The following is a 27,660-nucleotide window of genomic DNA, read 5'->3' as shown; positions in this document are numbered from 1 at the left end:
CCAACCAAGGAGAGCCTAATTCAGACCCCAGGTCTGAAATATGAAATAAACCAACTTCCAAAGATCAGATTCCAAAGCCTTCTCTTATTTGGGAGGTGTCAAAGTTCCAAGGAGCTTTAAGAACTCTAGGCAATGCTTACACCCCAAATATATTGCAGAATTAGATTATAGTGCATTGGGGAAATGCCAACTCTCAGATGTCCAAGTTCAGAGGGAACTCAAGGTCCCAAAGCAGGGCTCAAAAGAGAGGGGCAGAACTTAATATTCTAGGAATAGGTGTAAGTGCACAAGGGGGAAGGGAATCAGAGAGAGACAAGGCAATTTAGTGGTCATGCCCAGCAATTGGGATGTTGGCACACCCCTGACCAGCCTGCTAGTCAAGCATTGAGAGCTAGGATCCCATTGTGGATCAGGGTATGGCCTAGGAAGTAATTAGGATACTGTCAGGCCAAGACCTTAACTCAGGCATATAGAAGGGAATAGGGGTAGGGGTTCATAACAGAAGCAAGGAAGAAAAATATTTAACACAAATTACTGAACATGAGCAGTAAAGTAAACAATAGTTTGAAGTTGTAGAGTGAACACATAAGGGTGAGGCCAAAAATTAAATAAAAGACTTACCAGTTTCAAAAAAAAAATAAGTAAGCAAAAGTAGCCTTGAAAAGCCAAATTGTAGACAGCAGTTCCAAAAAAAATCTCAAAATAGAGTAGAGAATTGAAAGAGTATTGAACACGAAGCAGTATTGTAAGTGTGTAAGAGTATGCAATTCGAAGTGTCTTGTAAAAGTATTGAATTGTCCCATTTTATAGTGCAGAGAAGCAAGTAAGAAAGGCAAGAAAATAGTTTGCAATCAATCACATAAAGTCTCCCTTTGGTTAAGGGATTCTGATTTCAAACGGGTAAAAGATAAGTAAGGAAAGAGTCTGATCAAAATCTTTTCAAGGCAGCACAAGAAGGATAAATACACAGGGACTATGTAAGGCAAAAGTCTAATAGTACACGGTTTGTGCAAATAAGGAAAGGGAATCAATCAAACAGCCAGGGAAATCAAAATTACAAGCTCAATTCGAATGAACCAAGTCAGGAAAAGGTAAAGGAGGTTCAATCAAAGAGAAATCAGTAATAATCAATCAAACCCCATTAGAGGATTTCAGAATCAATCAATAGTTGGAAAAACCCTCTTTTGAAAGAAGAATTTCTCATATATAAAGCACACAAATATCAAGCAAAGGAAGTTGACATGTTGATTAGAAAAGACTATCATAGGAAGAGTTCAGTGTCAAAAGGTTCCAGTTCAGTTTATAAACTCAGAATGAGTCTGAGAGTCCAGGGTTCCAAACTAAAACCCGAGTCCAAAAATAAATTCTGCCAAAACCCAAAGCCTAGGGTTTCCAACTTTAATTAGAAGCAGAGATGAGAAGACAAATACCAGGCTCAGAGGTCTCTTTCGGAGACTCCTGAGAAACCAGCATACATGATAGCAAGTTTGAAGCAACAAATTAAAAAGTTTATTTGAGGAGCATAAAAAACATGTTTAAGAAAAGTCGGAACTTAAGCAAGTTCGGGAGAGAAGAAGGGTGATGTAAACTTAAGAAACAGTAGTAATACATTCTTAGAATTCCAACAAAAGTCCAGTAAAACAAATAAAGTTGAAGAACTCAGCAAGAAACACATATAGTAGAAGAATATTGTAAAGTATAGCAGACAACATGCAGGAAAACATAACAAACATTAACATGCGAGCCTGATCTAGAGGCACAGTAGAGTACAAAGGTACAGAAAAGTCACGTATAGTAGAAAGAAAATAGAAGAACAGCACATGCGTGGTAGAAAAGAAAACACACGAGCATAGTATAAACAATCACACATAAAGAAAGAAAAGGAAGAATCAAACAGATGTTTTTGAAAAACCTTTCAGAAACCCTAAATCGAAGGTAAATGATTTTAAAAGGAAAGTCTAGGTAAAACCTTTTAAATGTCAAGTAAAGCATGGATACAGCATAAATCTAAGAAAACAAACAGAGAAAGAACCTCGAATAGCTTAGGGTTTCGGAGAAACCCTAGAAATGAGCAAGGCTTGGAAGAAGGTCCGATCTTAGTTGGATGAGGTCAGAAACAGGCTCAGAAGACCAAGAGCCACCGAAGCAAGGTCGGAGATGGTTGGAATCTTCGAATCGGTGAAGGTCTGAGTGCAAACCTTCGAGGTCTGGCCTCAATTTCTCAGGTATCAGGCGTGTAAGAGCGAGGGGAGGTGAGTATAGGTCGTCCATGGCCTGAGAGGTCATGGATTCCGGTGAGTCGGAGGTTGAAGATGGGATGAGAGAGGCTACGGTTTCAGGAACCTTCAAGAGAGTTTGAGAGATAGAGAGATGAGGAGTCTCGAAAGAATGAGACGGGGGAAGGGGGTAGGTGAGGGTTTAATTATGGAAAGGGGGATCTGGGCCGTTGATTTTATTTGATCAATGGCTTAGATTAATTTGAAACTGGGCCGGGTTAATTTAAGTATTGGGCTGGGGAGGATTTGGTTGGGTCTTGGGTTAATTGGGTTGGGGTTAAATTGAGGCTAAAAGTGAAATCCGAATGGGCTATAATTGCAATGAAATGAGGCTAAATGTTAAATAGCCAGTTTTCCCTTTTTATTTTATATAAAATAGTTAAAATGATTTTAAAAGAAAATTAAAAGTACTGACCCAATTAATAATATATAAATATCAATTTAAAAATATTGGAACCAATTTTACAATTATAAAATGCTATTAATCTTAAAGTAGGCTATAATTGCAATTATATGCAATTTAGCTTCTAAAATACCAAATAAATTTGTAAAAATATACAAAATTATCTTAACTATATTTTGGTATAAATATTGGAATAAAATAAATTATTCACCAAAATTGATATTTTGGGAATAATTATGGATTTTGCACTACTAAAATAGACAATAAATTGATTTCAAAAATCTTAAAAATTAGGGGGAAAATACCAAAACTCTTGGGGCATGATTATATGTGCATGTACATGCTATTTTGAAAGTATTTTGTATAAAAATACATAGGGAAAAATTGGGTATCAACAGTTTCCCCTCTTTACCCGGGAAGGATGAAAGAGTTGTAGGGTAAAGATAAGATGGCCAATTTTGACCGGAAGTGGCGATTTGAAAGGAGTTTTGACCGAGCTCTGGTTCTGCGCTGCCTTCATATCCATGGTCTCACAGGAATCAGGCCATATGTAGTTCAGGATCCATCGACGGAATATGCTGATGGAGATTTTCGAAAGGAACGGACGCGATATTTATGTTGAGAGAGGTTTTCTGAAAAATCGATAGGATGCGGGATCGCTCCTGCTGAGACGGACGTTCGCTAGCCGATGTACCTGCAAGTGAGCAATACGAACGTATATTGTGCATAAATTTAAACGTGATGCAAGTTCTCATTGGACCATGACTGTTGTCTTTGGACGGGTAGGATGACGTCCTCGGACCATGATGTCCTAGGACATGAAGCGTATGATAAAGGATTCGCAGGCTATGACATGATGTTCTCGGGATATGAGAATGATGCCTCTGAACTATGATGCCTTTGAATAATGATATTCAAAAGAAAAAATGGGGTCTTCAGGCCATGGCATGGCGTTCTCGGGCTATGCAAATGGTGCCTTCGAACAATGACACCCTTGGACAATTTGGCGATCTTTCAGCCCATGAAATGCAGCAGGTGGCGATCTTTCAGCCGATGCAAGACGTAAATAAAGATGGCGGTATTTCAGCCGTGCGAGAAAAAAATAAGGTGGCGATATTTCAGCTGATGCAAGGAAAAATAAAGTGGCGCTATTTCAGTCATGCAAGAGAGATGAAGTGGCGATATTTCAGCCATGCAGGATGGGGGTAGAGCTTTACCTCGGAAGGCAGAAAGGTAGCCTTATGCAATGTAGAGAAATGCAGATAGAGATAATGCTTAGTCTCGAAAGGCAGAAAAGTAGCCTTATGCAGATGATGATGGAGGTAGAGCTTAACCTCGGAAGGCAGAAAAGTAGCCTTATGCAAAATGCAGATGGAGATAGAGCTTAGTCTCGAAAGGCAGAAAGGTAGCCTTATGCAATGTAGAAAAATGCAGGATGGAGACAATGCTTAGTCTCGGAAGGCAGAAATGTAGCCTTATGCAGATGATGATGGAGGTAGAGCTTAACCTCGGAAGGAAGAAAAGTAGCCATATGCAAAATGCAGATGGAGATAGAGCTTAGTCTCGAAAGGCAGAAAGGTAGCCTAATACAATGCAATGAAATGCAAGATGGAGACAGTGCTTAGTCTCGGAAGGCAGAAAGGTAGCCTTGTGCAATGCAGAGAAATGCGGGATGGAGACAATGCTTAGTCTCGGAAGGCAGAAAGGTAGCCTTATGCAAATGGAGACAATGCTTAGTCTAGGAAGGCAGAAAGGTAGCCTTATGCAATGCAAAGATATGCAGATGGAGGTAGAGCTTAACCTCGGAAGGCAGAAAAGTAGCCTTATGCAAAATGCAGATGGAGATAGAGCTTAGTCTCGAAAGGCAGAAAAGTAGCCTTATGCAGTGCAAGAATGTAAAAGAGCGATTAGTAGTAAGATCTCTTAGCTTATAGTCGATCACGACAATACGACTGTTGGGGAGATTGTGTACGGATAGCAATTGCGGGCAAGTGATCATTCTGAGAGGTTGCATTCTTGGGAAAGTATGCTTACATAAATATATCTAATGATATTGCAAATTGAGTGCCTGCATCCAAAGAAAAATCGTGAGTTCTGTAAGGAGAAAATGTTAGTCCGTCTTCCCCGGGCTCTTGGCGTTGTGTGTCATTGGGGTAGTGTCGCTAAACAACAGCAATCTGGATAATAGTTATGCATGATTTAGTAAATATAACGTAAGTATATAATCGAAAAAAGTTTTCTTTAGATGAACCAACGACTGCGACGTGGTTCCAGACATTGCAACGTTTTTTTTTTGCTCCGAAATTTTGAGGATCCTCCTCAAAATTCTGCCCCAGTTTGCTGAGCGGACATTTCTGACGGTTGTGCTGAATGACTAAAAAACGTCTTCGGAATTTTGAGGGTCCTCCTCAATATTCTGCCCCAGTTTACTGGGTTGGCGCTTCTGGTGATGCATGGACTAACATCAACTTCGGAATTTTGAAGGTCCTCCTCAAAATTCTGCCACAGTTCCAATAGCGGAAAAATGGAATTTTTATTAAATTGTGACCGAACCCATAGGGCTGCCTACGTATCCCCTCTTAAACGGGAATCAGGTCACGCATAGTTCAAATTACATCATTAAGGGAATCATAATCGGTTACACATAATATCGTTTCACTACATCTGAATTGATTGGCTTTGGCCAGACTTCTCCATCCATCTCTACAAGAATAAGGGCTCCTCCAATTAGAACCCGGTGAACCATGTACGGACCCTGCCAATTGGGAGAGAACTTCCCCTTGGCTTTATCTTGATGTGGGAATATTTTCTTCAACACTAGCTGCCCCGGTGTAAACTTTCTTAATTTAACCCTTTTGTAGAAGGATCTGGACATTCTGTTCTGATACAACTGACCGTGGCAAATAGCATTCATCCTTTTCCCCTCTATAAGGGCTAACTGCTCGTAGTGACCTCTTACCCATTCTGCATCATCCAACTCCACTTCTTGTATGATCCTTAAGGAGGGAATTCTACCTCAGTGGGGAAGACCGCCTCTGTACCATAAACCAGCATGTAGGGAGTTGCTCCGATAGATGTGCGGACTGTAGTGTGGTATCCCAATAAGGCGAATGATAGCTTCCCATGCCATTGTTTGTGCCTTTCGACCATCTTCCTTAGTATCTTCTTAATATTCTTGTTGGTTGTTTCCACAGCTCCATTCATCTGAGGCATGTAGGTTGTAGAGTTCTTGTGTTTGATCTTGAAAATTTCACACATCGCTTTCATCAAATCGCTATTGAGATTGGAACCATTATCGATGATGATTGATTCCGGAACTCTGAACCGACAAACAATGCAGTCGCGCATGAAACCCGCCACAACCTTCTTAGTGACTGCCTTGTATGATGTTGCTTCGACCCATTTGGTAAAATAATCGATTGCCACTAAGATGAACATGTGCCCATTTGATGCGGCAGGCTCGATAGGTCTGATAACATCCATTCCCCAAGTGGCTAATGGCCACGATGAGCTTGTTGCAGTAAGCTCACTTGGAGGCGCCTTTATCATATTTGCATGTATCTGACAGCGATGGCATTTGCGAACATACTGGACACAGTCTGTTTCCATAGTCATCCAAAAATATTCTGCTCGGAGTATCTTTTTCGCTAAGACAAAACCATTCATGTGCGGCCCGTAGGTCCCTGCATGCACTTCGTCCAACAGCCTGGATGCTTCTTTTGCTTCGACACACCTTAGTAAACCGAAATCGGGAGTCCTCTAGTACAGGATTCCTCCACTGTGAAAAAAGTTGTTGGATAGCCTATGAAGTGTACGCTTCTGAGTAGCGTTGGCAAGTCCTGGATATTCCCCTGTTGTCAAGTACTCCTTGATGTCATGGAACCATAGTTTTCCATCTGCTTCTTCCTCAACGTGGGCATAATAACCTGGCTGATCATGAATCTTTACTGGGATGGGATCAATGAAATTTATATCTGGATGCTGGATCATGGACGATAAAGTAGCTAATACATCAGCAAACTCGTTCTGGACTCTGGGGACGTGCTAAAATTCTGCCTTTGTGAACCTTTTGCTCAACTCCTGTATATGATGCAAGTAGGGAAGTATCTTAGAGTTCTTGGTTGCCCACTCTCCTCGAACCTGATGTATGAGCAAGTCTGAATCCCCGATCACTAGCAACTCCTGAACGTTCATGTCAATGGCCATTTTGAGCCCCAAGATGTAGGCTTCATATTCGGCCATACTATTGGTGCAAGGGAACCTGAGCTTGGCGGATACCGGGTAGTGCTGGCTGGTTTCTGATACTAGGACTGCTCCTATGCCAACTCCTTTGAAATTTGCAGCTCCATCGAAAAACAGCCTCCAACCACCATAGGATTCTGCAATATCTTCTCCTATGAAAGATACCTCTTCATCGAGAAAATACGTTTTTAAGGGCTCGTATTCTCCGTCTATGGGATTCTCGACGAGATGGTCCGCCAAGGCTTGACCTTTGACTGCTTTTTGGGTCACGTAAACAATGTCGAATTCACTTAGCAGGATTTTCCACTTGGCGAGCTCGCCAGCGGGCATGGGTTTCTGGAAGATATACTTTAGAGGGTCCATTCTGGATATGAGATAAGTAGTGTAAGCACAGAAGTAATGCCTCAACTTTTGCGCGACCTAAGTCAGAGCACAACAAGTGCGTTCTAAAAGAGAATAACGGGCCTCGTACGGTGTGAACTTCTTACTGAGATAGTAGATGGCTTGCTCCTTTCTCCCTGTTTCATCATGTTGTCCCAGAACACAACCGAATGCTCCATCCAATACCGCAAGGTAAAGCAATAGGGGCCTTCCTGGCTCAAGCGGAACCAAGACCAGTGGCGTTGACATGTATTCCTTAATTCTGTCAAAAGCTTTCTGACAATCATCAGTCCACTTGGTAGTTGCATCCTTTTTCAACATTTTGAAGATAGGTTCACAAATGACAGTAGACTGAGCTATGAACCGGCTGATATAGTTGAGTCTCCCCAAGAAACTCATCACGTCCTTCTTGTTCTTTGGTGGCGGCAATTCTTGGATAGACTTGACCTTTGATGGATCCAATTCTATTCCTCGACGACTCACGATGAAGCCCAATAATTTTCCAGCAGGAACCCCAAATGCACATTTGGCGGGATTCAGTTTCAGATTGTACCTCCTCAGTCTGTTTAAGAACTTTCTTAGATCTTCCATGTGATCCCTGAATTTCATGGATTTGATGATGACATCATCCACATATACCTCGATCTCCTTGTGTATCATGTCATGAAAGATGGTAGTCATGGCTCTCATGTATGTGGCACCAGCGTTCTTCAAACCGAATGGCATCATTTCGTAACAGTACATTCCCCACGGCGTGATGAAAGCTATTTTCTCTGCATCTTCCTCATCCATCCATATATGATGATACCCAGTGAAACAATCAACAAAAGACTGCAACTCGTGCTTGGCGCAGTTGTCGATAAAAATGTGTATGTTGGGCAAGGGGAAGTTGTCTTTGGGACTGGCTCGATTAAGATCCCGGTAGTCAACACAAACTCTAACTTTCCCATCCTTTTTTGGTACTGGCACGATGTTGGCTAACCATGTCGGATACTCTACTACCCTGAGAACCTTGGCTTTGACTTGCTTGGTAACCTCTTCTTTGACTTTCAAACTCATGTCGGGTTTGAATTTCTTGAGCTTCTGCTTTACCGGCGGGCATATTGGATATGTTGGCAGTTTGTGAGCTACAATGGATGTGCTGAGGCCAGTCATATCATCATATGACCAGGCGAATATGTTTTCATATTCCTTTAGGAACTCTGTGTACTCTTTCTTTTTTTATGGTGACAGGTGAACGCTGATGCGCGTTTCTTTGACATTCTCTGCATCTCACATATTAACGACCTCAGTTTCATCCAAGTTAGACTTAGGCCTATTTTCAAAATTCTCAACTCCTCTAATGACCTCTTCTGGCATATCATCCTCTTCTGAGTCCGTATTTAATTGTTGCGTTGTCTCGTTGCAAGTCACAATCGTTGGTTCATCATCAAGGCAAGTAATAGTAATGTTGTGTAAAATAAAGTGAATGATAAAATAATAAGAGCGAGATATATAATAAACTGAAATGCTTCGATTAAATTCGCAATTCTTTTGAGTATCAGAGCTTTTTTCAGAATTAAACACAATGCGGAAATAAAACCAGCTAGCAAAAAAGTAAAATGTGATACATGGTGCTTTTGTTTAGCCTTGCTACGCCGAAGCTTTCTGGGTCCTGGTGGTTCTGATTGACCAATTGCTGAGGCGCTCTCCTTGGTTCACAATTTGTATAGAAGGGCCTTCCTCCCCTTCCTCCTCGAAGATAACACAGCAGTCCATATCATCATCCTCCGGGAACAGATTTCTCACGGCTACCAATTCTTCCTCTTCCTCCGTCCCATATACAGTATCTGCCGGCTGGAAAGTCTGCTCCAGGTGAGGTATCGGATGCTCTAGTGGATAGTAGGGACCGCGCCATGGTGGAGACCAGTGATTGAACTCCTCCCAAGTGTACTCATACCCCAAACCAAATGTAGTGTAGTGTTTCTTTAGCTTGATGGGTTTGGCGATTCCCTGGAGGTTTTTGCCGAGTCCCTTTCCAGGTTCGTATCCACACCAATTCAGGATACTTTCAATATTGTTATCCCACCATTTATCTTTGTCTACAGCATTGACTCTTTCAATTTGGTGGTATGTTTCTCCGCCTATTTACCTTCTGCCTCCAATCATCGGGATGGTCTGGCGACTATATATGGGGTTGCTACTATCGCCATAAATAATCACCTCTTGGTGATTCCATTCGAACTTCACTGCCTGATGCAGGGTCGATGCTACAGCTCCAGCGGCATGGATCCATGGTCGTCCCAATAGCAAATTGTAGGATGCTGAAACATCTATCACTTGAAAGTCAACGTCGAACCAGGTTGGCCCCATTTGCAAGCATAGGCTGATCTCTCCGATAGTAGACCTTTAGGACCCATCGAAGGCTTTGACATTGATGGACCCATCTTTGATATCGTGCAGGCTCTTTCTCAATGTTCTGAGAGTTATCAACGGAAAGATGTTGAGGGTGGAGCCTCCATCGATCAAGACTCTAGTGACGAAGTAATCCTCGCATTGCACGGTGATGTGTAGGGCCATGTTGTGACTCAGTCCCTCCGGCGGCAGCTCATCTTCGTGGAAGGTGATTTTGTGGCTTTCCAGTATTTGTCCTGCCATATTTACCAATATGCCCGCAGTTATGTTGCTGGGTACATAAGCTTCGCTCAATATCTTCATCAAGGCATTTTTGTGTGCGTCAGATCTCTGTAGAAGAGCTAGGATGGAGATCTGTGCAGGTGTTTTGTTCAACTGCTCAAAATACTACTTAGCTTGTATTTTCCTCCAAAGATCATCGGGACCAGTTTCAGTAGTTCGTCCCGAGGCTTACTTACTAGACTAAGCTAGGTGCTTTGGAGTGTAAACCCTGCCCGTTCTGGTCATACCCTGCGCAATAATTACTTCTCCCGTCTTGGTCTTTCCTTTCCTCCTTGCCTCAGTTGTGTAATCCCATGGTATGGCGTTTGAGTAGAATGGTGTTATGTCTGACATTGCTACAGGAATGGGTACCCTCGGTGGTAACACAGCAATTTCAAAGGGTATAGGTGCCTTTGGAACCCCAAACTCATCCTCAATTGGCTCGGCCATCTTCGTAGAAGAAGGTGCTTCAAATTCGAGAGGTATAGACATGTTTACTTCATCACCCCTGGAGGGCTGGTTCTGCACAACAATCGGGTTAAGTGTGACTGCTGGTTTCTTTGGCTCATCATCCTCAGCAATCAGTCCTATCGATCCCTTGGGGTCCCAGTCATATTCAATCTCGATCATGTGAATGTCCCCACCTCTGTGATCAGGTAGAGGGTTGATGCGGACATTAGAAGCAGGCTCCTTTGCTACTATAAACTTATTATCGATCAGAGTTTGAATCTTGTCCATCAACGAGCGGCATTCGTCAATGGTGTGACCTTTCATGCCGGAGTGGTACGCATAGGTCTTATTAGGGTTGACCCACTGGAAAGGATTTTCTGAAGTTATGGCAAGGATAGGGGACACGTAACCAGCAGCTTTAAGTTTCTCATACAGCTGGTCAATTGGCTCAGCGATGGTTGTATATTGTCTGGGAGGTCTGCGGTCAAAATTTGGTCTGGGTCTAGGGAAATTTTGGCGAGTGGGAGGTGATTGGTAGTGAGAGAGTTGGGAATTATAAGCTTGGTAAACAGGTGCAGGTTGAGAGTATCTGGGTGAAGTGGGTTGATATGTGGGAGGTGGAGATGATTGGTAAACGGGTGGTGGATTTTGGTAAGAGGGTGCGGGTGCTTGGTAATTCGGGATAGGCTGATATGTAAGAGGAGGTGACGGGTAAGTGTGGTATTTTAGTGGTGATTTGGCTCCCTGTGCGACCATCACGGCATTTACATCCTTCTTCTTGGCCGTGCCACCAGACTGTAAAGCCTTGTTGGTGGCTTGCAATGCTTCAAGATTAGTAACCATACCATTTTTAATGCCTTCCTCAATTCTTTCTCCCAGCTTGATGATATCAGAGAATTTCTGGCCCTCGATCAGCATCAACCTCTCATAATATTGTGGGTCCTGAGCCCGGATGAAGAATTTGTTAATTTGTTCCTCTTCTAAGGCCGGCCTGACCTTAGCAGCCTCTGATCTCCAACGATAGCATACTCGTGGAATGTCTCGGTAGGCTTCTTCTTCAAATTCTGGATGTAGAATACATCCGGTGCATTCTCTGTATTGAATCGGAACATATCCATGAAATCCGATGCCATACCTACCCAGCTTGTCCATTTCCTGGGGTCCTAACTGATGTACCAGGATAAAGCATCCCCCTTCAGGCTTCTTATGAAGAGTTTCACACGGATTTTCTCATTCCTTCCGACTCCGACCAGCTTATCACAATATGTCCTTAAATGGACTATGGGATCTCCCGTGCCATCGAACATTTCAAACTTGGGAGGTTTGTATCCCTCCGGAAGTTCAACATCTGGCTGAATGCAGAGGTCCTCATAATTCAGCCCCTCTATGCCTCTGTTTCCTTCCATGCCATAGACTCGGCTGGTCAACTTCTTGAGTTCTGCTGCCAAGTTTCTAATAAGAGTGTCCTTGTCATCAGACTTAGGTGCACTTGAGATTGGTTGAGTGTAGTGGGGTATGGTATCTACGTAGATGGGAGTATTGTGGGGGTGGTCGTTTGTGGTGTTCAGTGGTTCAGGAATGAGTAGTGGAGTATGGCATGTGTTGCAATGTTGAGCATGAGTGGGTTGCATCTGTGGTTGTGGGGCGTTCTGCGGAGGTGCGGGGTTTTGAGCATTTGGAAAGTTAACATCAGGAGCGGTGAGAGTGAATGATAAATTTGCCAAGTTCCGCACTTGATCCAGTTCTTCTTGGAACTTCAACAGTTTCTGCTCAAGTTGAGCAGCAGTTTCCTTAGCAACCGGGGTACCCTGAGGAATCTCAATTCTTTCAATTTCCTTTCTGGCGCTTGAATCTCCCATTCTACCTTTGTTCTTGTTTCGGATAGGACTCGGAGGAGGAGGAGGTCGAGGGCCCTTGGATCTTGTACTGTATGATGATGGTGCTAGAATGCACGAACTAACCTTTGGGGAGGATAATAGAAATAAAGAAAAACAAAAAGTAACAAGTTAGTGCGGGTTATGAGAAGAAAACGTTGCAATATTTAAACACATTGTGCAAGAATATAAATCACGTCCTAATTTGGGTGCCTCGTTGTGCCCGAGGTAGGCCTAGCGACAAATTAATTTGGAGAACTTATAATGCTAAATGCCTCATTTTATTGATAAAAATAAGACGAATCCAAAATTATGCTAAATAACAGAAAATAAAATGTCACTAGTGGCCATTGGCCTTATAAAAGCAAAATAAAGGACTCCTAACTACTTGGTCCCAGAAGGACCTTCCCTAGATTCGGTATCTTTATCCCCCTCGAACAGCTTTACCAGCTCGTGCAGTCCTAGCAGCAGATAAGCTTGGGCCAAATGTCCACCTGCATTCCCTTCAGCATTTCGACAATCCTCAATCCTCTTGAGGAACTTTCCTTCTAGCTCCACTATACCCCTCTCCAAATACCCTAGTCACTTGTTGGCGCTGACAGCCATATCCTTCCATTTTTCGATCAACTTTTGATGGGCTTCTTGTATTTCCCGATGCTCACTTTCACACTCTCGAATTCTCTTGCGCAGTTGATTGTACTTAACCCGTGCTTCAGCTTTCTCGACGATGATTCTGTGTCCGTGAATGAACCCGGGCTGACCCATAACATTGTGATTATCTTCCAACTAACCCGAATAGTGCGGCACGCAACCAGCGTGATACCTGTCTGGCTCAATAGATTCTTTCCCCAAAACGAGCTTGCAATGCCACATGTGTTGAGCTTGGCAATTGTGAGGGCTATCATCGTCCTGGAAATCAGCCCTAAAGTGACTCATTTTGTCGACCCTTGGTATGATTTGCTTTCTTCCCGCCTGCTTCATGGCTCAGAGGGGAACGTAGGGATAAGTTCCTCTTAGACCAATGAGTATGAGAAATGGTGCGTCTCGGGATCGAACAATGAATTCTTCCGTAGGGAACCATTCGACCATCCACTGTACCTGGTCTTCTTTCAGATTCTCGAATAGCTCCACCCGTCTTCCAGCGTCCTCTGGCTGAGCGAACATATTAGGCATATAATTCATACGCCTTGGCTGGTGGAAGGCAATGTGATCATCCCAGTTTCTGCGTAAGATCTCCTGTCGGTATTCTCCTTTCTGGAGGTGCTCCATGAGCTAAAGCTGAAGTAATAAATTGCATCCCTCAAAATGACTGCCCTTTCGCTGACAGTTGTCCAGGGCCCGGTATATCTCAGCAACAATCATGGGCACTATACTGAAAGGTTGTCCGCCAATTCCTTCCATCAGAGTCTTGGTTACCATGGCCAGTCTGGTGTGGATCCTAGACTTCTTCATAGGGAACACTATCATCCCCAGGAAACAAAACATGAATACGAAGACCCTTCTGTGAATATGCCCCAGTGAGGTAAGGGCAAATTCATCTGAGTAGGTGCGGTACGACTTTCTATGGCCGTATCTTTCGTACAGATAGTCGAATGGGATGTAGGAGTCTTTCAAACAGGTCAAGTCTGGGTTCTTCTTTAGTCCCATCATCTTAAGGAAACCCCTACCCTTGCGATTCTCTGGCATAAGCAAACCCGGAGTCTCCCAAGGAATACCAGCTAAGCCTCTTATTTCTTCGAGCAAAGGAGTCATTTCAAGGTCCCCGAAGCGGAACACGGACCTGTCACTATCCTAGAACAGAGTTGCAGCCTCTATGATTTGTTGTCAGGCTGGATTTCTAGAAGAGAAGGTAGATTCCCTAAGTATTTTCGGACGAGTGTCTGATCACTGGAGTGGAGATCCTCCCACCAATTTAGCAGCCTTGGATGAATGTTGGTTACCATGCCAAATTTGGGGACTTCGTGCATCATTTTCTGCAAAACAGAGTGTTAGACCCTTACCCCGCCAGACTCGACTATTTAAACCAATAATTAGCATAAAAAGTATTTAGTTCTCCAAATAAATGCACAAAACATGTAGGTGTCTGTTTGGGTTTCAGGGAAACCCGATGGACTTTGGACAAGGCTATCTTAATGAGTCATTATGTGGACAACATAACTGACTCGGCTAGGTTTGACCATGATGCATGCACAGTTAGACAGAGTAAGGTTTCTATTGGGGTATTAGACAGGTACCCTTGAGCGGACAACTCAAGAGGGAAAGGCACGGAACCGTCGACTGCACCGTTGATCGACTGGTTTTACCGCAAATACGCCTTTGCCGAATTTAAAGGGTGATAATATTGGAAGAGCGCAACCACTCATTATAAGCGTTGCTATGGTATTTGTTTGGCACGAGTGGAATATGATGTTGAAGATGCAGTTTACAAGAATGAAACAAATTGACATGTATTTTCACGTTCATAAGATAAATGACTACGCTAATTGCAGTAATTACAACAGTATTGCAATAAAGCAGTAAAGGAGAGCAGCTAAAGGAAAGAAAAGACATGAAGAGCCAAGTCAGTTTCGTAGTGAAAGAATAAAAGACAGTAAATAAAGCAATTAATGAGATAGTAAAGTCACAAGCAACATGCAATGGTAAAAGCCTAAAGAAGATCCCCAGCAGAGTCGCCATGCTGTCGACGCCCCCTTTTCCTCTAACCGTGGGGTCAGAAATCGGGTATACGACATTGGGAAGGACAACTCTATTCCCTTTCGAGAATTGTGTTTAGAAGTTGAATAGTCACCACCTAATCATTATAGTGCATTAGGACACTTTTTAGAAGAGTTTGATATGAAGAGACCAGAGATTAGAGTAAGGGCTAGAAATTATCTCGAGGGGAAGGTGTTAGGCACCCCTCAAGATCCACTAGTGTGGTCTCGTCCATGTTACAATTGTGACTTTACAAGTAAATAATCAAGGCTCAAATAAGGACTCACATATAACTTTGCAATTAGGTTGAAACTTATGGAAGTAAGTAGAGAAGGCAGAATTAAAAAAAAATTAAGAGTTTTACAAAAGAGAGCAAGTAAAGGGAAGGGGGTCCTAGGTTTGTGATTAATATGGGTCACTTCAATTCAGTACCCAACAATCACTCCTTAGAAGAGGGGTCGCACATGATATTAGCGCATCGGTCATCATATCCATATCTACCTTTCCCGCCCCGTTAAGGTGTTAAAGCGTAGAATGGTATCGTTACTTATTGCATGCTATTACCCATCCCAATCTTATCAGTCCCGGAGGCATATGGGACTACTAATCCTAAAGGGGAGGTAGATGGGGATTTTGCGGAGTTTTCAAAAGGATAAAAATCTAGGCGACAAGCAATAACAGATAGCAGTTTAAAGGGAAACAAATAACAGTCAAGGCTCAAGTCGGCCTCCTCATTCAAAGCAGCAGATTATTTAGCATGACTTACAAATACTGGTTTGGTCTGTATTAAACTTAACGTAGGAAGGGTGGCTAACTTATCACATATTTTTTCAGATAAGAAGTCTGAATTAGGCCTGCCTGCTGGTTGTAATTATCAAAACTGATGCAATTATAAAATTTTACCTAAGGCTTGACTAGGCGTTAAACAGGACCTATAGGCATGATATCTATTAGTTTCAGAAATAAAGAAGTAAACTGATTGCAGAAAAAGAATTGTCAATTAAAGGAACATAAGATCTGCAGGCGTTAAACATTATTGCTACTGATTTTAGGCTTATAAGCGAGTTGACGATTCAGTTTTAGTTAACAACTCCTATAGACATGCTTTCTAGGTGTTACCGATTTGAAGACTGTTATTGGTTATGCAGGAATCCTATAGGTAGGTTGTCTACATGCAATTGATTAGGTATTTAAATCCTATAATAGGTTTTGCCTAATGACAGATGCAGAATGTAGAAAGTCCTATAGGCATGGTGTCTATATGAAGATGCAGAATGCAGAGAGTCCTATAGGCATAGTGTCTATATGAAGATGCCGAATTTCAGAAGTATAGTAATTTCCTATGAACATGGTATCTATATGAGAATGCAGAGTTTCAGTGATTTATAAAATGCAGAACTTTAGAAAAATAGTAATCCCTATGAACATGGTATCTACCCCTTGCATGCATAGTCCCCTACCCTTTTCCACTAGCCGACCCCAAATGTTTATTACAAGATTATTACAGACCAGAATGAATAAGAAAAAATATATCAGAAATTAAAGATTCCAACCAAGGAGAGCCTAATTCAGACCCCAAGTCTGAAATATGAAATAAACCAACTTCCAAAGATCAGATTCCAAAGCCTTCTCTTATTTGGGAGGTGTCAAAGTTCCAAGGAGCTTTAAGAAATCTAGGCAATGCTTACACCCCAAATATATTGCAGAATTAGATTATAGTGCAGTGGGGAAATGCCAGCTCTCAGATGTCCAAGTTCAGAGGGAATTCAATGTCCCAAAGCAGGGCTCAAAAGAGAGGGGCAGAACTTAAGATTCTAGGAATAGGTGTAAGTGCACAAGGGGGAAGGGAATCACAGAGAGACAGGGCAAGCTAGTGGTCATGCCCAGCAATTGGGATGCTGGCACACCCCTGACCAGCCTGCTAGTCAAACATTGAGAGCTAGGATCCCATTGTGGATCAGGTTATGGCCTAGGCAGTTATTAGGATACTGTCAGGCCAAGACCTTAACTCAGGCATATAGAAGGGAATAGGGGTAAGGGTTCATAACAGAAGCAAGGAAGAAAAATATTTAACACAAATTACTGAACATGAGCAGTAAAGTAAATAATAGTCTGAAGCTGTAGAGTGAACACATAAGGGTGAGGCCGAAAATTAAATAAAAGATATACCAGTTTCAAAAAAAAGTAAGCAAAAGTAGCCTTGAAAAGCCAAATTGCAGACAGCAGTTCCAAAAAAAATCTCAAAAGAGAGTAGAGAATTGAAAGAGTATTGAACTCGAAGCAGTATTGTAAGTGTGTAAGAGTATGCAATTCGAAGTGTCTTGTAAAAGTATTGTATTGTCCCCTTTTATAGTACAGAGAAGCAAGTAAGAAATGCAAGAAAACAGTTTGCAATCAATCACATAAATTCTCCTTTTAGTTAAGGGATTCTGATTTCAAACCGGTAAAAGATAAGTAAGGAAAGAGTCTGATCAAAATCTTTTCAAGGCAGCACAAGAAGGATAAATACACAGGGACTATTTAAGGCAAAAGTCTAATAGTACACGGTTTGTGCAAATAAGGAAAGGGAATCAATCAAACAGCTAGGGAAATCAAAATTACAATCTCAATTCGAATGAACCAAGTTAGGAAAAGGTAAAGGAGGTTCAATAAAAGAGAAATCAGTAACAATCAATCAAACCCCATTAGAGGATTTCAGAATCAATCAATAGTTGGAAAAACCCTCTTTTGAAAGAAGAATTTCTCATATATAAAGCACACAAATATCAAGCAAAGGGAGTTGTCATGTTGATTAGAAAAGACTCTCATAGGAAGAGTTCAGAGTCAAAAGGTTCCAGTTCAGTTTATAAACTCAGAATGAGTTTGAGAGTCCAGGGTTCCAAAGTAGAACACTAGTCCAAAAATAAATCTTGCCAAAACCCAAAGCCTAGGGTTTCCAACTTTAATCAGAAGCAGAGATGAGAAGACAGATACCAGGCTCAGAGGTCTCTTTCGGAGACTCCTGAGAAACCAACATACATGATAGCAAGTTTGAAGCAACAAAGTAAAAAGTTGATTTGAGGAGCATAAAAAACATGTTTAAGAAAAGTTGGAACTTAAGCAAGTTCGGGAGAGAAGAAGGGTGATGTAAACTTAAGAAATAGTAGTAATACACGCTTAGAATTCCAACAAAAGTCCAGTAAAACAAACAAAGTTGAAGAACTCAGCAAGAAACACATATAGTAGAAGAATATTGGAAAGTATAGCAGACAACATGTAGGAAAACATAATAAACATTAACATTCGAGCCTGATCTAGAGGCATAATAGAGTACAAAGGTACAGAAAAGTCACGTATAGTAGAAAGAAAACATAAGAACAGCACATGCGTGGTAGAAAAAAAAAACACACGAGCATAGTATAAACAAACACACATAAAGAAAGAAAAGGAAGAATCAAACTGATATTTTTGAAAAACCTTTCAGAAACCCTAAATCGAAGGTAAACGATTTTAAAAGGAAAGTCTAGGGAAAACCTTTTAAATGTCAAGTAAAGCATGGATACAGCATAGATCTAAGCAAACAAACAGAGAAAGAACCTCGAATAGCTTAGGGTTTAGGAGAAACCCTAGAAATAAGAAAGGCTTGGAAGAAGGTCTGATCTAAGTCGGATGAGGTTAGAAACATGCTCAGAAGACCAAGAGCCACCGGAGCAAGGTCGGAGATGGCTGGAATCTTCGAATCGGTGAAGGTCTGAGTGCAAACCTTCGAGGTCTAGCCTCGATTTCTCAGGTATCAGGCGTGTAAGAGCGAGGGGAGGTGAGTATAGGTCGTCAATGGCCTGAGAAGCCATGGATTCCGGTGAGTCGGAGGTTGAAGATGGGATGAGAGAGGCTAGGGTTTCAGGAACCTTCGAGAGAGTTTGAGAGATAGAGAGATGAGGAGTCTCAAAAGAATAAGACGGGGGAAGGGGTAGGTGAGGGTTTAATTATGGAAAGGGGATCTAGGCCGTTGATTTTATTTGATCAATGGCTCAGATTAATTTGGAACTGGGCCGGGTTAATTTAAGGATTGGGCTGGGGAGGATTTGGTTGGGTCTTGGGTTAATTGGGTTGGGGTTAAATTGAGGCTAAAATTGAAATCCGAATGGGCTATAATTGCAATGAAATGAGGCTAAATGTTAAATAGTCAGTTTTCCCTTTTTATTTATATAAAATAGTTATAACAATTTTAAAAGAAAATTAAAAGTACTGACCCAATTAATAATATATAAATATAAATTTAAAAATATTGGAACCAATTTTACAATTATAAAATGCTATTAATCTTAAAGTAGGCTATAATTGCAATTATATGCAATTTAGCTTCTAAAATACCAAATAAATTTGTAAAAATATACAAAATTATATTAACTATATTGTGGTATAAATATTGGAATAAAATAAATTATTCACCAAAATTGATAATTTTGGGAATAATTATGGATTTTGCACTGCTAAAATAGACAATAAATTGATTTCAAAAATCTTAAAAATTAGTGGGAAAATACCAAAACTCTTGGGGCATGCTTATATGTGCATGTACATGCTATTTTGAAAGTATTTTGTATAAAAATACATCGGGAAAAATTGGGTATCAACAACGGTCCTTCCCAGTTCTAGCCCAACTTCCCTTTATTAGGGTTTTGGGTGTTGAGACTGACCTTCCTTAGGACTAAGTCCCCGATCTCGAAATACCAGAGATTTGTTCTCCTGTTATAATATCTTTTGATTCTCTACTTCTGGGCGGCCATCCGGATCAGCGAGGCTTCTCATTTTTCATCCAGTAGTTCGAGGGTCGTTATCATGGCCTCGTTGTTCGAGCCCTCATTAGTGTGCTGGAATCTGGCACTCGGCTCCCCGACTTCCACTGGAATCAAAGCCTCGGCGCCGTATACTAGAGAGAAAGGTGTTTCCCTGGTGCTTGATTTTGAAGTTTTGTGATATGCCCATAGCACCTCGTGCAGCGTTTCTCTTCATTTTCCCTTGGCGCTCTCCAGTTTCTTTTTTAAGTTCTGAATGATGGTTTTATTTGTAGATTTGACCTGGCCATTTTCACATGGATGGTAAGGCGTTGACAGGATTCTCTTGATTTTGTGATCTTCAAGGAACTGTGTTACTTTGCTCCCAATGAACTGCCTCCCGTTATCGCACGTTATTTCGGATGGGATTACCAATTGGCATATGATGTGATCCCATATGAAATTGATGTCTTCCTTTTCTCTTATTTTTTCGAAGTCCTGTGCTTCCACCTATTTTGAAAAGTAGTCAGTCATAAACAAAATGAATCTAGCTTTACCTGGTGCTGTCGGGAAAGGCCCGACGATATCTATTCCCCATTTCATGACTGGCCATGGTGATAAAATGGAATATAGTTGCTCGCCGGGTTGATGAATCATGGGAGCGAATCTCTAGCATTTTTCGCATTTTCGGACGAATTCTTTGGTGTCTTTTTCCACACTATCCCAATAGTATCCTGGTTTGATCACCTTTCGGACTAAGGAGTCGGCACCGGAATGATTTCCACAAGTACCCTCGTGAATTTCTCGGAGTACATAATCTGTGTCACCTGGCCCTAGTCATACCACCAGGGGGCCATCGAAAGTTCTCCTGTATAGAGTCTCATTTTCGTCGAGCGAGAACCAAACTGCTTTGGTTCGTAGGGCCCTCGATTATTTTGGATCTGCGGGCAACTTCCCGTCTTTTAAATAATTAATATACTTATTTCTCCAATCCCATGTTAGACTGGTGGAATTAATCTTCGCGTGACCTTCCTCAACCATTGATTTAAACAATTGGACAACATCCCCGGGGAGTAGGTCCTCTTCCTCAGCAGAAGATCCCAGATCCGCGAGGGCATCGGCCTTGCTGTTCTGCTCTCGTGGTACATGAACTAAGGTCTATTCTTTTAAGTGACGCAGTGCGATTTGAATTTTGTCCAAGTACCTCTGCATCCTGTCTTCTCGAGCTTCATAGCTCCCATTCACCTGACTTACTACGAGGAGCGAATCGCATTTCGCCTCGACAGTCTCGGCTCCCAAGATTTTGGCCAGTTCTAAACCTGCAATCATAGCCTCATACTCTACTTCATTGTTACTCAATTTTGCGGTTTTTATGGATTGTCTGATTACGCCGCCAACAGGTGGCTTTAGGACTATACCGAGCCCTGATCCTCTTATGTTTATGGCGCCGTATGTGAACAGGGTCCATACCCCAGAAGGCATGCTTGATTTTAATAAAAGTTCCCTCTCTACCTCGAGTACGAGGGAGGGTGAGAAATCGGCCACTAAGTCTACCAGAATTTGGGACTTGATAGTCGTTCGAGGTTGATACTCTATATCATACCCTCCGAGTTCGATGGCCCATTTGGCCAATCGGCCCGATAGCTCGGGTTTATGCATTATGCTCCGGAGGGGGTACGTCGACAGATCGCAGATACGGTGACATTGAAAATAGGGCTTCAACTTTTGCGAGGCATTTATTAGCGTGAGAGCTAATTTTTCTAGATGGGATACCGGGTTTCGATGTATCCTAGGGTCCGTCTTATATAATAAACAGGAAATTGTGTACCTTACTCCTCTTGATCCAGTACGCCACGTACCGCTATTTCAGACTCAACCAGATACAGGTATAGTGTTTCATCCTCCTTTGGTGTATGCAGCAAAGGTGGACTAGTCAGGTATAGTTTTAGTTCCTCTAAGGCGTGTTGGAATTCTTGAGTCCATTCGAAGTTGATCTTTCTTTTGAGTAAAGAGAAGAAATGACGGCTCTTGTCTGATGACCTTGATATGAATCTGCCCAGGGCCACTATCCGCCCTGTTAGCCGTTGTACGACCTTTACATTATTCAACATCGTGATTTATTCGATGGCCTTTATTTTGTCGAGATTTATATCGATCCCCCTATTTGATACCATGAAGCTTAGGTATTTGCCCGAACCCACTCCGAAGGTGCACTTCTCGGGGTTCAGCTTCATGTTGTAACTTCTGAGGATGTTGAAAGTTTCCTGCAAATTACTCAAATGGTCTTCTGTGCGCAGGGACTTAACTAGCATATCATCAATATACACCTCCATTGATTTACCTACTTGATGCTCGAACATTTTATTAACTAGGCATTGGTATGTTGCCCCTGCGTTTGTTAGCCCGAAGGGCATTACGTTGTAGCAGTAGGTACCATACTTTGTGATGAACGAGGTTTTTTCCCTGTCCTCGGGGAACTGTTTACCGTGAAAATGGTAATAAAAATTAAATTTGTTGATGGGACTCTAAAAATACGTGATCTATTTTTATGCTAGTTGTTTAAGCAGTTGATGCTAGGTATGTGAAGCTTAAAAGATGAAATACAAAATAAAGCAGAGTTATAATCAAACCGAGGGGTTAGCTATTCGGGCCTCGGACCGACCAATGAGAGACCTCGAGGTTGAAGTTTGGGCTCGGGCTCGAGCTATCGGGGATAATCAAGAGAGGGCTAACAACAACAACAACAACAACAACAACCCAGTAAAATCCTACAAGTGGGGTTTGGGGAGGGTAGTATGTACGCAAAACTTACCCCTACCCCGAAGGAGTAGAGAGACTGTTTCTGGAAGACCCTCAGCTCAAGATAATAAGGAAAACAAAAAGGAGAGAATATTAGTTTCAACAACTAGAATATAATTAAAGGGGGCTCTTTATGGCCAATAACAAGCAATAAATGAAGAACAAGTATGAAAGTAATAAGCAATAGCAATAGTGTCGAGAGAATATGTTAGAGAGAAAAGAAAGAGTTCTTGTGTATTTTGTGTATAATAGTTGGAGCAACAGGGTTTACAAAGTGCCAAGGATCCCCCTTATATGGGGGGAGATCCCCACATAGTAAAAAATACATTGATCATAAAGGTAGAGAGATGGGACAACTAGATAGCATTAGGCTCTGTCAATATCAGTTGTGTGCCTTGGGAACTCCCCTCTCCCCTATTATAGTTGTTAGTACATACTGCCCCCGGGGCCGGTATCTGACGACTCCTGAGGGTGGGTCTCAACCTCGTCTTCGATACTCGAGAAGCATGCCCACAAGGCGACCTAATGATGGGGAAATCGGGCCCCCGGTTTTACCGCATACAGATGATCTAACAAACTTATTGTCAAGAACCAGATAAAGAACCTGACCCACCTAGTGTACATTTCAAATGAACAATATTTAGTTTGATCTCCAACTAGTGAGTGAACAACCACAAGGAAGAACACAACAGGGACCTGGTCCCTTAGGGTTCTCCAACAGAAATACAAGTCAATTGTACAGTTGGAACGTAACAACAAAAAGTGACTGTCTGCAACTGTTACAAAGAGGAACACAACAGGGACCTGGTCCCTTAGGGTTCTCTGATAGAAGTACAAGTCAACTACACAGCTGGAACGCAACTGCAGAAAGTGACTGTCCGCAACTGTACACGCGACAGTAAAGAAGACAGTGCAGCGGTCACTTCTTATTGGGAAGAATCGTGTACCAAGAATTGACATCACCATTGTGATGTCTTTTGTAGTATAACAACTTAGTGCAAGGCACAACATATTCACTTGTGCATTTAGTGATATTCTCTCAAGCATCAAATTGTTCATCCGACATTGAAGTCACTGGTGTGTCAAGAACAAGAAGACAACTCTACTAAAGGATCAATTTCACAAGGATTTTATGTGTATCCCTAGTTGAGTTGTAATATTGTTATTTGTTCTTCATTGTAACTCCTATCTTGCTTTCTTAGAAGCTATGTTTTAGGAAACCCAAAATCCGTAAACTTTCTGAGTTTATGTTATGACGAGGATTAGTCATAAGTTTAAAGTCTTTGTAACTAGAGAGTCACAAAGTGGCTTGTGGTGAGAGTACCACAAGTTAGTTGAGTTGAATCCTTTGTAATAGAGTTATTACAAAGTGGCTTGTAATAGTGAGATTACAAATTAGTGAAGTTGAAAGCCTACAAGTGTAGGTCGTAGTTTTTGTCCCCGTTTGTGGGATTTTTCCATGTAAAAATCCTTTGTCTCTTTTGCTTACTGCTTCATAAGTCTTCTCAGCAAAAACTCATAAAGGATCAGGTGCTCTACAGTTTGGTGGACTCATATAAGTTAACACAAATTAAATATTATATTTAAGAATTTCCTTAAATATTGACAAATTTCGATTTTTATTCTTGTGATATTTTACTAAGTACCTTTAATCTTCAATTAATTGTAATTTGCATTTTTGCCCCTTTACTCCATAACTGAGATAATAGAAAAAAAGGAAAACTGCAATATTTGCTCTTCTACTATCGAAATAAACTACATTCTCTTTGTTTCAGTTTCTTAGTATAACTACCCCTATCATTACACTTTTGTATTATATTTGCCTCACATTTGTTAAAATGGCTTGATCATATCTTAAAAGAGACACGTGGCTAGCCAGTGCAGGCTGAAAGGTAAGCTGACTAAAGAAACGACATTAGGCCCCCAAAATGTGGGGCCCATATTTTACTAGTAGTAGTTTATGAATTATTATTTTAAAATTGAGCATCTTAAAGTTAAAAGTATAATTTTTAATTGATTTATTATTGGTGTTGACCGCGTATGAGAATATATATAGTTTTCTATTTAGTGATAAAAATTTGAGATCATTAGATGATGAGAATCTATAAGAAATATTTTCTTAACCTCGAAAGCTCCTTAAAACATAGTAATAGCCACTTTGATATGGTTTAAACTTGCTTTTCAAATAAAAAGTGTTAAGAAAAATAGTACATTTAGAAGATAATACTCTATCGATATGTTCAATCAGATGAAAACTTGATTCTTTTCTGCCTATGTTACTTAGAGAAGAATGTTAATAATTTTTGAAGCATTTGCAAGTATGGGAAGAAGTTTTTCAAAATTAAAATTGATAAAATCTATCTAAAATTAACAATGTCACAAGAGAAATTTAATGGATTAACTATATTATCAATTGAAGAGTAATTATTAAAAAATCTATTTTAAAAATAATTTATAATTTTGCATCTCAAAAACTTAGGAAATAATACTTTAAATAAAAATATATATAATTTTTTCAGAGAAAAAATTAAGGCCTCTCAGCAAAATTTGTCTTTAGGCCACCATCTACGTTGAGCAGCCCTTTTGGCTAGCTGTTAGACCCTTGACAAAGCTGATCGGCAAAGCCGCGCGGCAGTGGCAAGGATTTTGCATGATGAACTTGCTATTGGCCTATATGTGGGGGAAATCAACATGCAAGACAATGCGGGCATTGTTAATGGCAACAAACTGTTGCAAGGGCAACTGTGACGGACTAAACTACTATTTGAGGGATAAGGTGTGACGGACTACACTAATATTTGAGGGCCAAGGCCTTAACGGAACTAGGCAGGCTGGACGGAAGCTTGACAAGGCAAAACGGGAAAGACCTAGGCGCTAAGATGAGGCAGCTTAGTGCCAAGGTAGTGGCATTGGCAATATGATATTGCCTTGGCTTAGGTGAGCGGGGTGGCACCTAAGGAACTTATGGGCGAACGACTTAGCAAAGGGAATGGCATCATGACTTGGTGACTTGATGCTACAATCAAATTGGCATTGGCAAAGTGTAGACTTGATCAAGTAGGGGCGACTTGACATGAACAAACGGTTGTGGAAGCGGGCGGGCGGGCGGCTAAGTCATGGGCGACAAGCTGTGGCGATGGCATTGGGGTGGAGCAGTGTCAAAAGCCAAGGCTGGGCGCAATTCCAGCCTTAGGCGTGCAGCAGCTAGCCAGAAACGCACACATGTAGCGCACATGGAGCGGTTAACGAGTGTGTTGTGCACATGTTGTGTAGTTAGGCGGTTGCAACTGCCATGTCCAAAGAGTTGCTTATTATAAGGTTAAGTCTATGCACATTTTGGGGCATGTTCTAGCATGACATGCACGTTTTTTATCATGGGTGATCATGTCCTACCAGTTGGGGGTGTCAACTGAAATAGAAAAACTATTTTGGGCTGACTGCACTATATATATATATATATATGTGTTAGCAGCCCTAAAAAGGGGCTAAGTACCTAGGGAGGGAAATAGGCAAAGATGTAAGCATAGGGTTGTCCATTTCAAGGCTTGAGCATGGCAAATTATGTTCCACTACATTGCCAAAATCAGTGGGCAGCACGAGACGCCTTAGGCGGGGGCTTTTATAGGGCAGGTTCGTGCAAGAGTCGACTATTTTTGTGAGTTGGTGTCTGCCAAGGATGGCAACACCTTGCCAAACTCAAGATTTTCCTTTGTAATAGATTTATTATAAAAGGTTGGTAAAGGGTTTCCGTAATCTGCTTATGCCTTTATTTATTTATGTTGCCTTAAATTTATTCTAAGTGTTAAACCTCAAAAGCGAAAGAAAATTGGGCGAAGACTGAGCCAAGTGGGGACTTGACTGCCGCACAGCTGGCAGTATTTTTGGCAGACAGAAAATGCCCCTGTGACACTAGCCATGATTTTATAAAAAGACCATCTCTATTTCTACTTGAAACCCATCTGATCCATACTAATAACCACTCGTTCCAAAAAAAAAGAACTAGGATCAGTTGCAATCTTAAAGTATTATCTTGTTCAATTCTTTTACGTGTCTCATGATGGCTGACTCTAGCAGTTTATATTTTGTAGTACACACGACCACCAATCCAAAGCATTAACCAAATAGAGGCAGAGCCTACCAAATAGAGGCAAAGCCTACGATCATCAACTCTACATTTCGAAAATTCCAATGAGAAATGCACCCCAGGATGTTGAAGAATGTAAAGTGTGAGAACAAGATGTTGGACGCAGCAGTAGTTAGAATGTTGATTTGCACTTCACCCCACCGTCATTTTCTAGGCCCTTGGAATGGAAGAAGACCAAGAAATGATGGAATGAGTTCAATTTTTTTTAGACTAGCTAGGTTATTAGTATGGGTCGGGTAGGTTTTAATTAAAAATGAGGGGGGTCTTTTATATCCGATTAGATCCATTCATGCATTTTTTTAAGATGGGACCAACCCATTTAATGAGTGGATGACAAATAAGATCCAAAAGTGTAACACTAGGAATCGTTATACTAAAAAATTGAAACGACGAATAAATGTAGCTTATTTTCGATAGTACAAGAGCAAATATGACCATTTTTCATAATAAAAAATAGTCTAAAAGTAACATATGCCCTATATATCAACAATAATATACCGAGTATGATTCAACAAGTGGGGTTTAGAAGGGTGGAATGTATGCAGGCCTCCTATGAAGGATTAAAAAACTATAATAATTGAAGATTTATATGCTTAATCATACATTCAAAGATTAAAACTAAAATATTGTCACGACCCAAAATCCACTAAGGGTTGTGATGGCTCCAGACACCACTGTCAGGCAAGCCAACCATAAATACTTAATTAAATTCTTGTTTTAATAATTTCGGAAACTATGATTTTCCTTTAATTTTACTAGTAAAAGATAATCATTCCAAATTAAATATAAATGTTAAGAAGTCAATACAAAATACCCCATAATCATCCTAGAACTCGGTGTCACAAGTGCATGAGCATTTACTAGGGAATGAAATAAAATACAATAACTGTCTGGAATACAATTGGATAGAAATGAAAATACAGTACAGTACTCTGAAGGAGACTCTGCTGGTTGTGGATCGTCTCTCAAGATGCATCTTACCTAA

Source organism: Nicotiana tabacum, chromosome 18 (genome assembly GCF_000715075.1).
Source record: "Nicotiana tabacum cultivar K326 chromosome 18, ASM71507v2, whole genome shotgun sequence".
In the NCBI taxonomy this organism is placed as follows: domain Eukaryota; kingdom Viridiplantae; phylum Streptophyta; class Magnoliopsida; order Solanales; family Solanaceae; genus Nicotiana; species Nicotiana tabacum.
The sequence above is the reverse complement of the archived record's forward strand: the minus strand, read 5'-3'. Positions refer to the sequence as shown.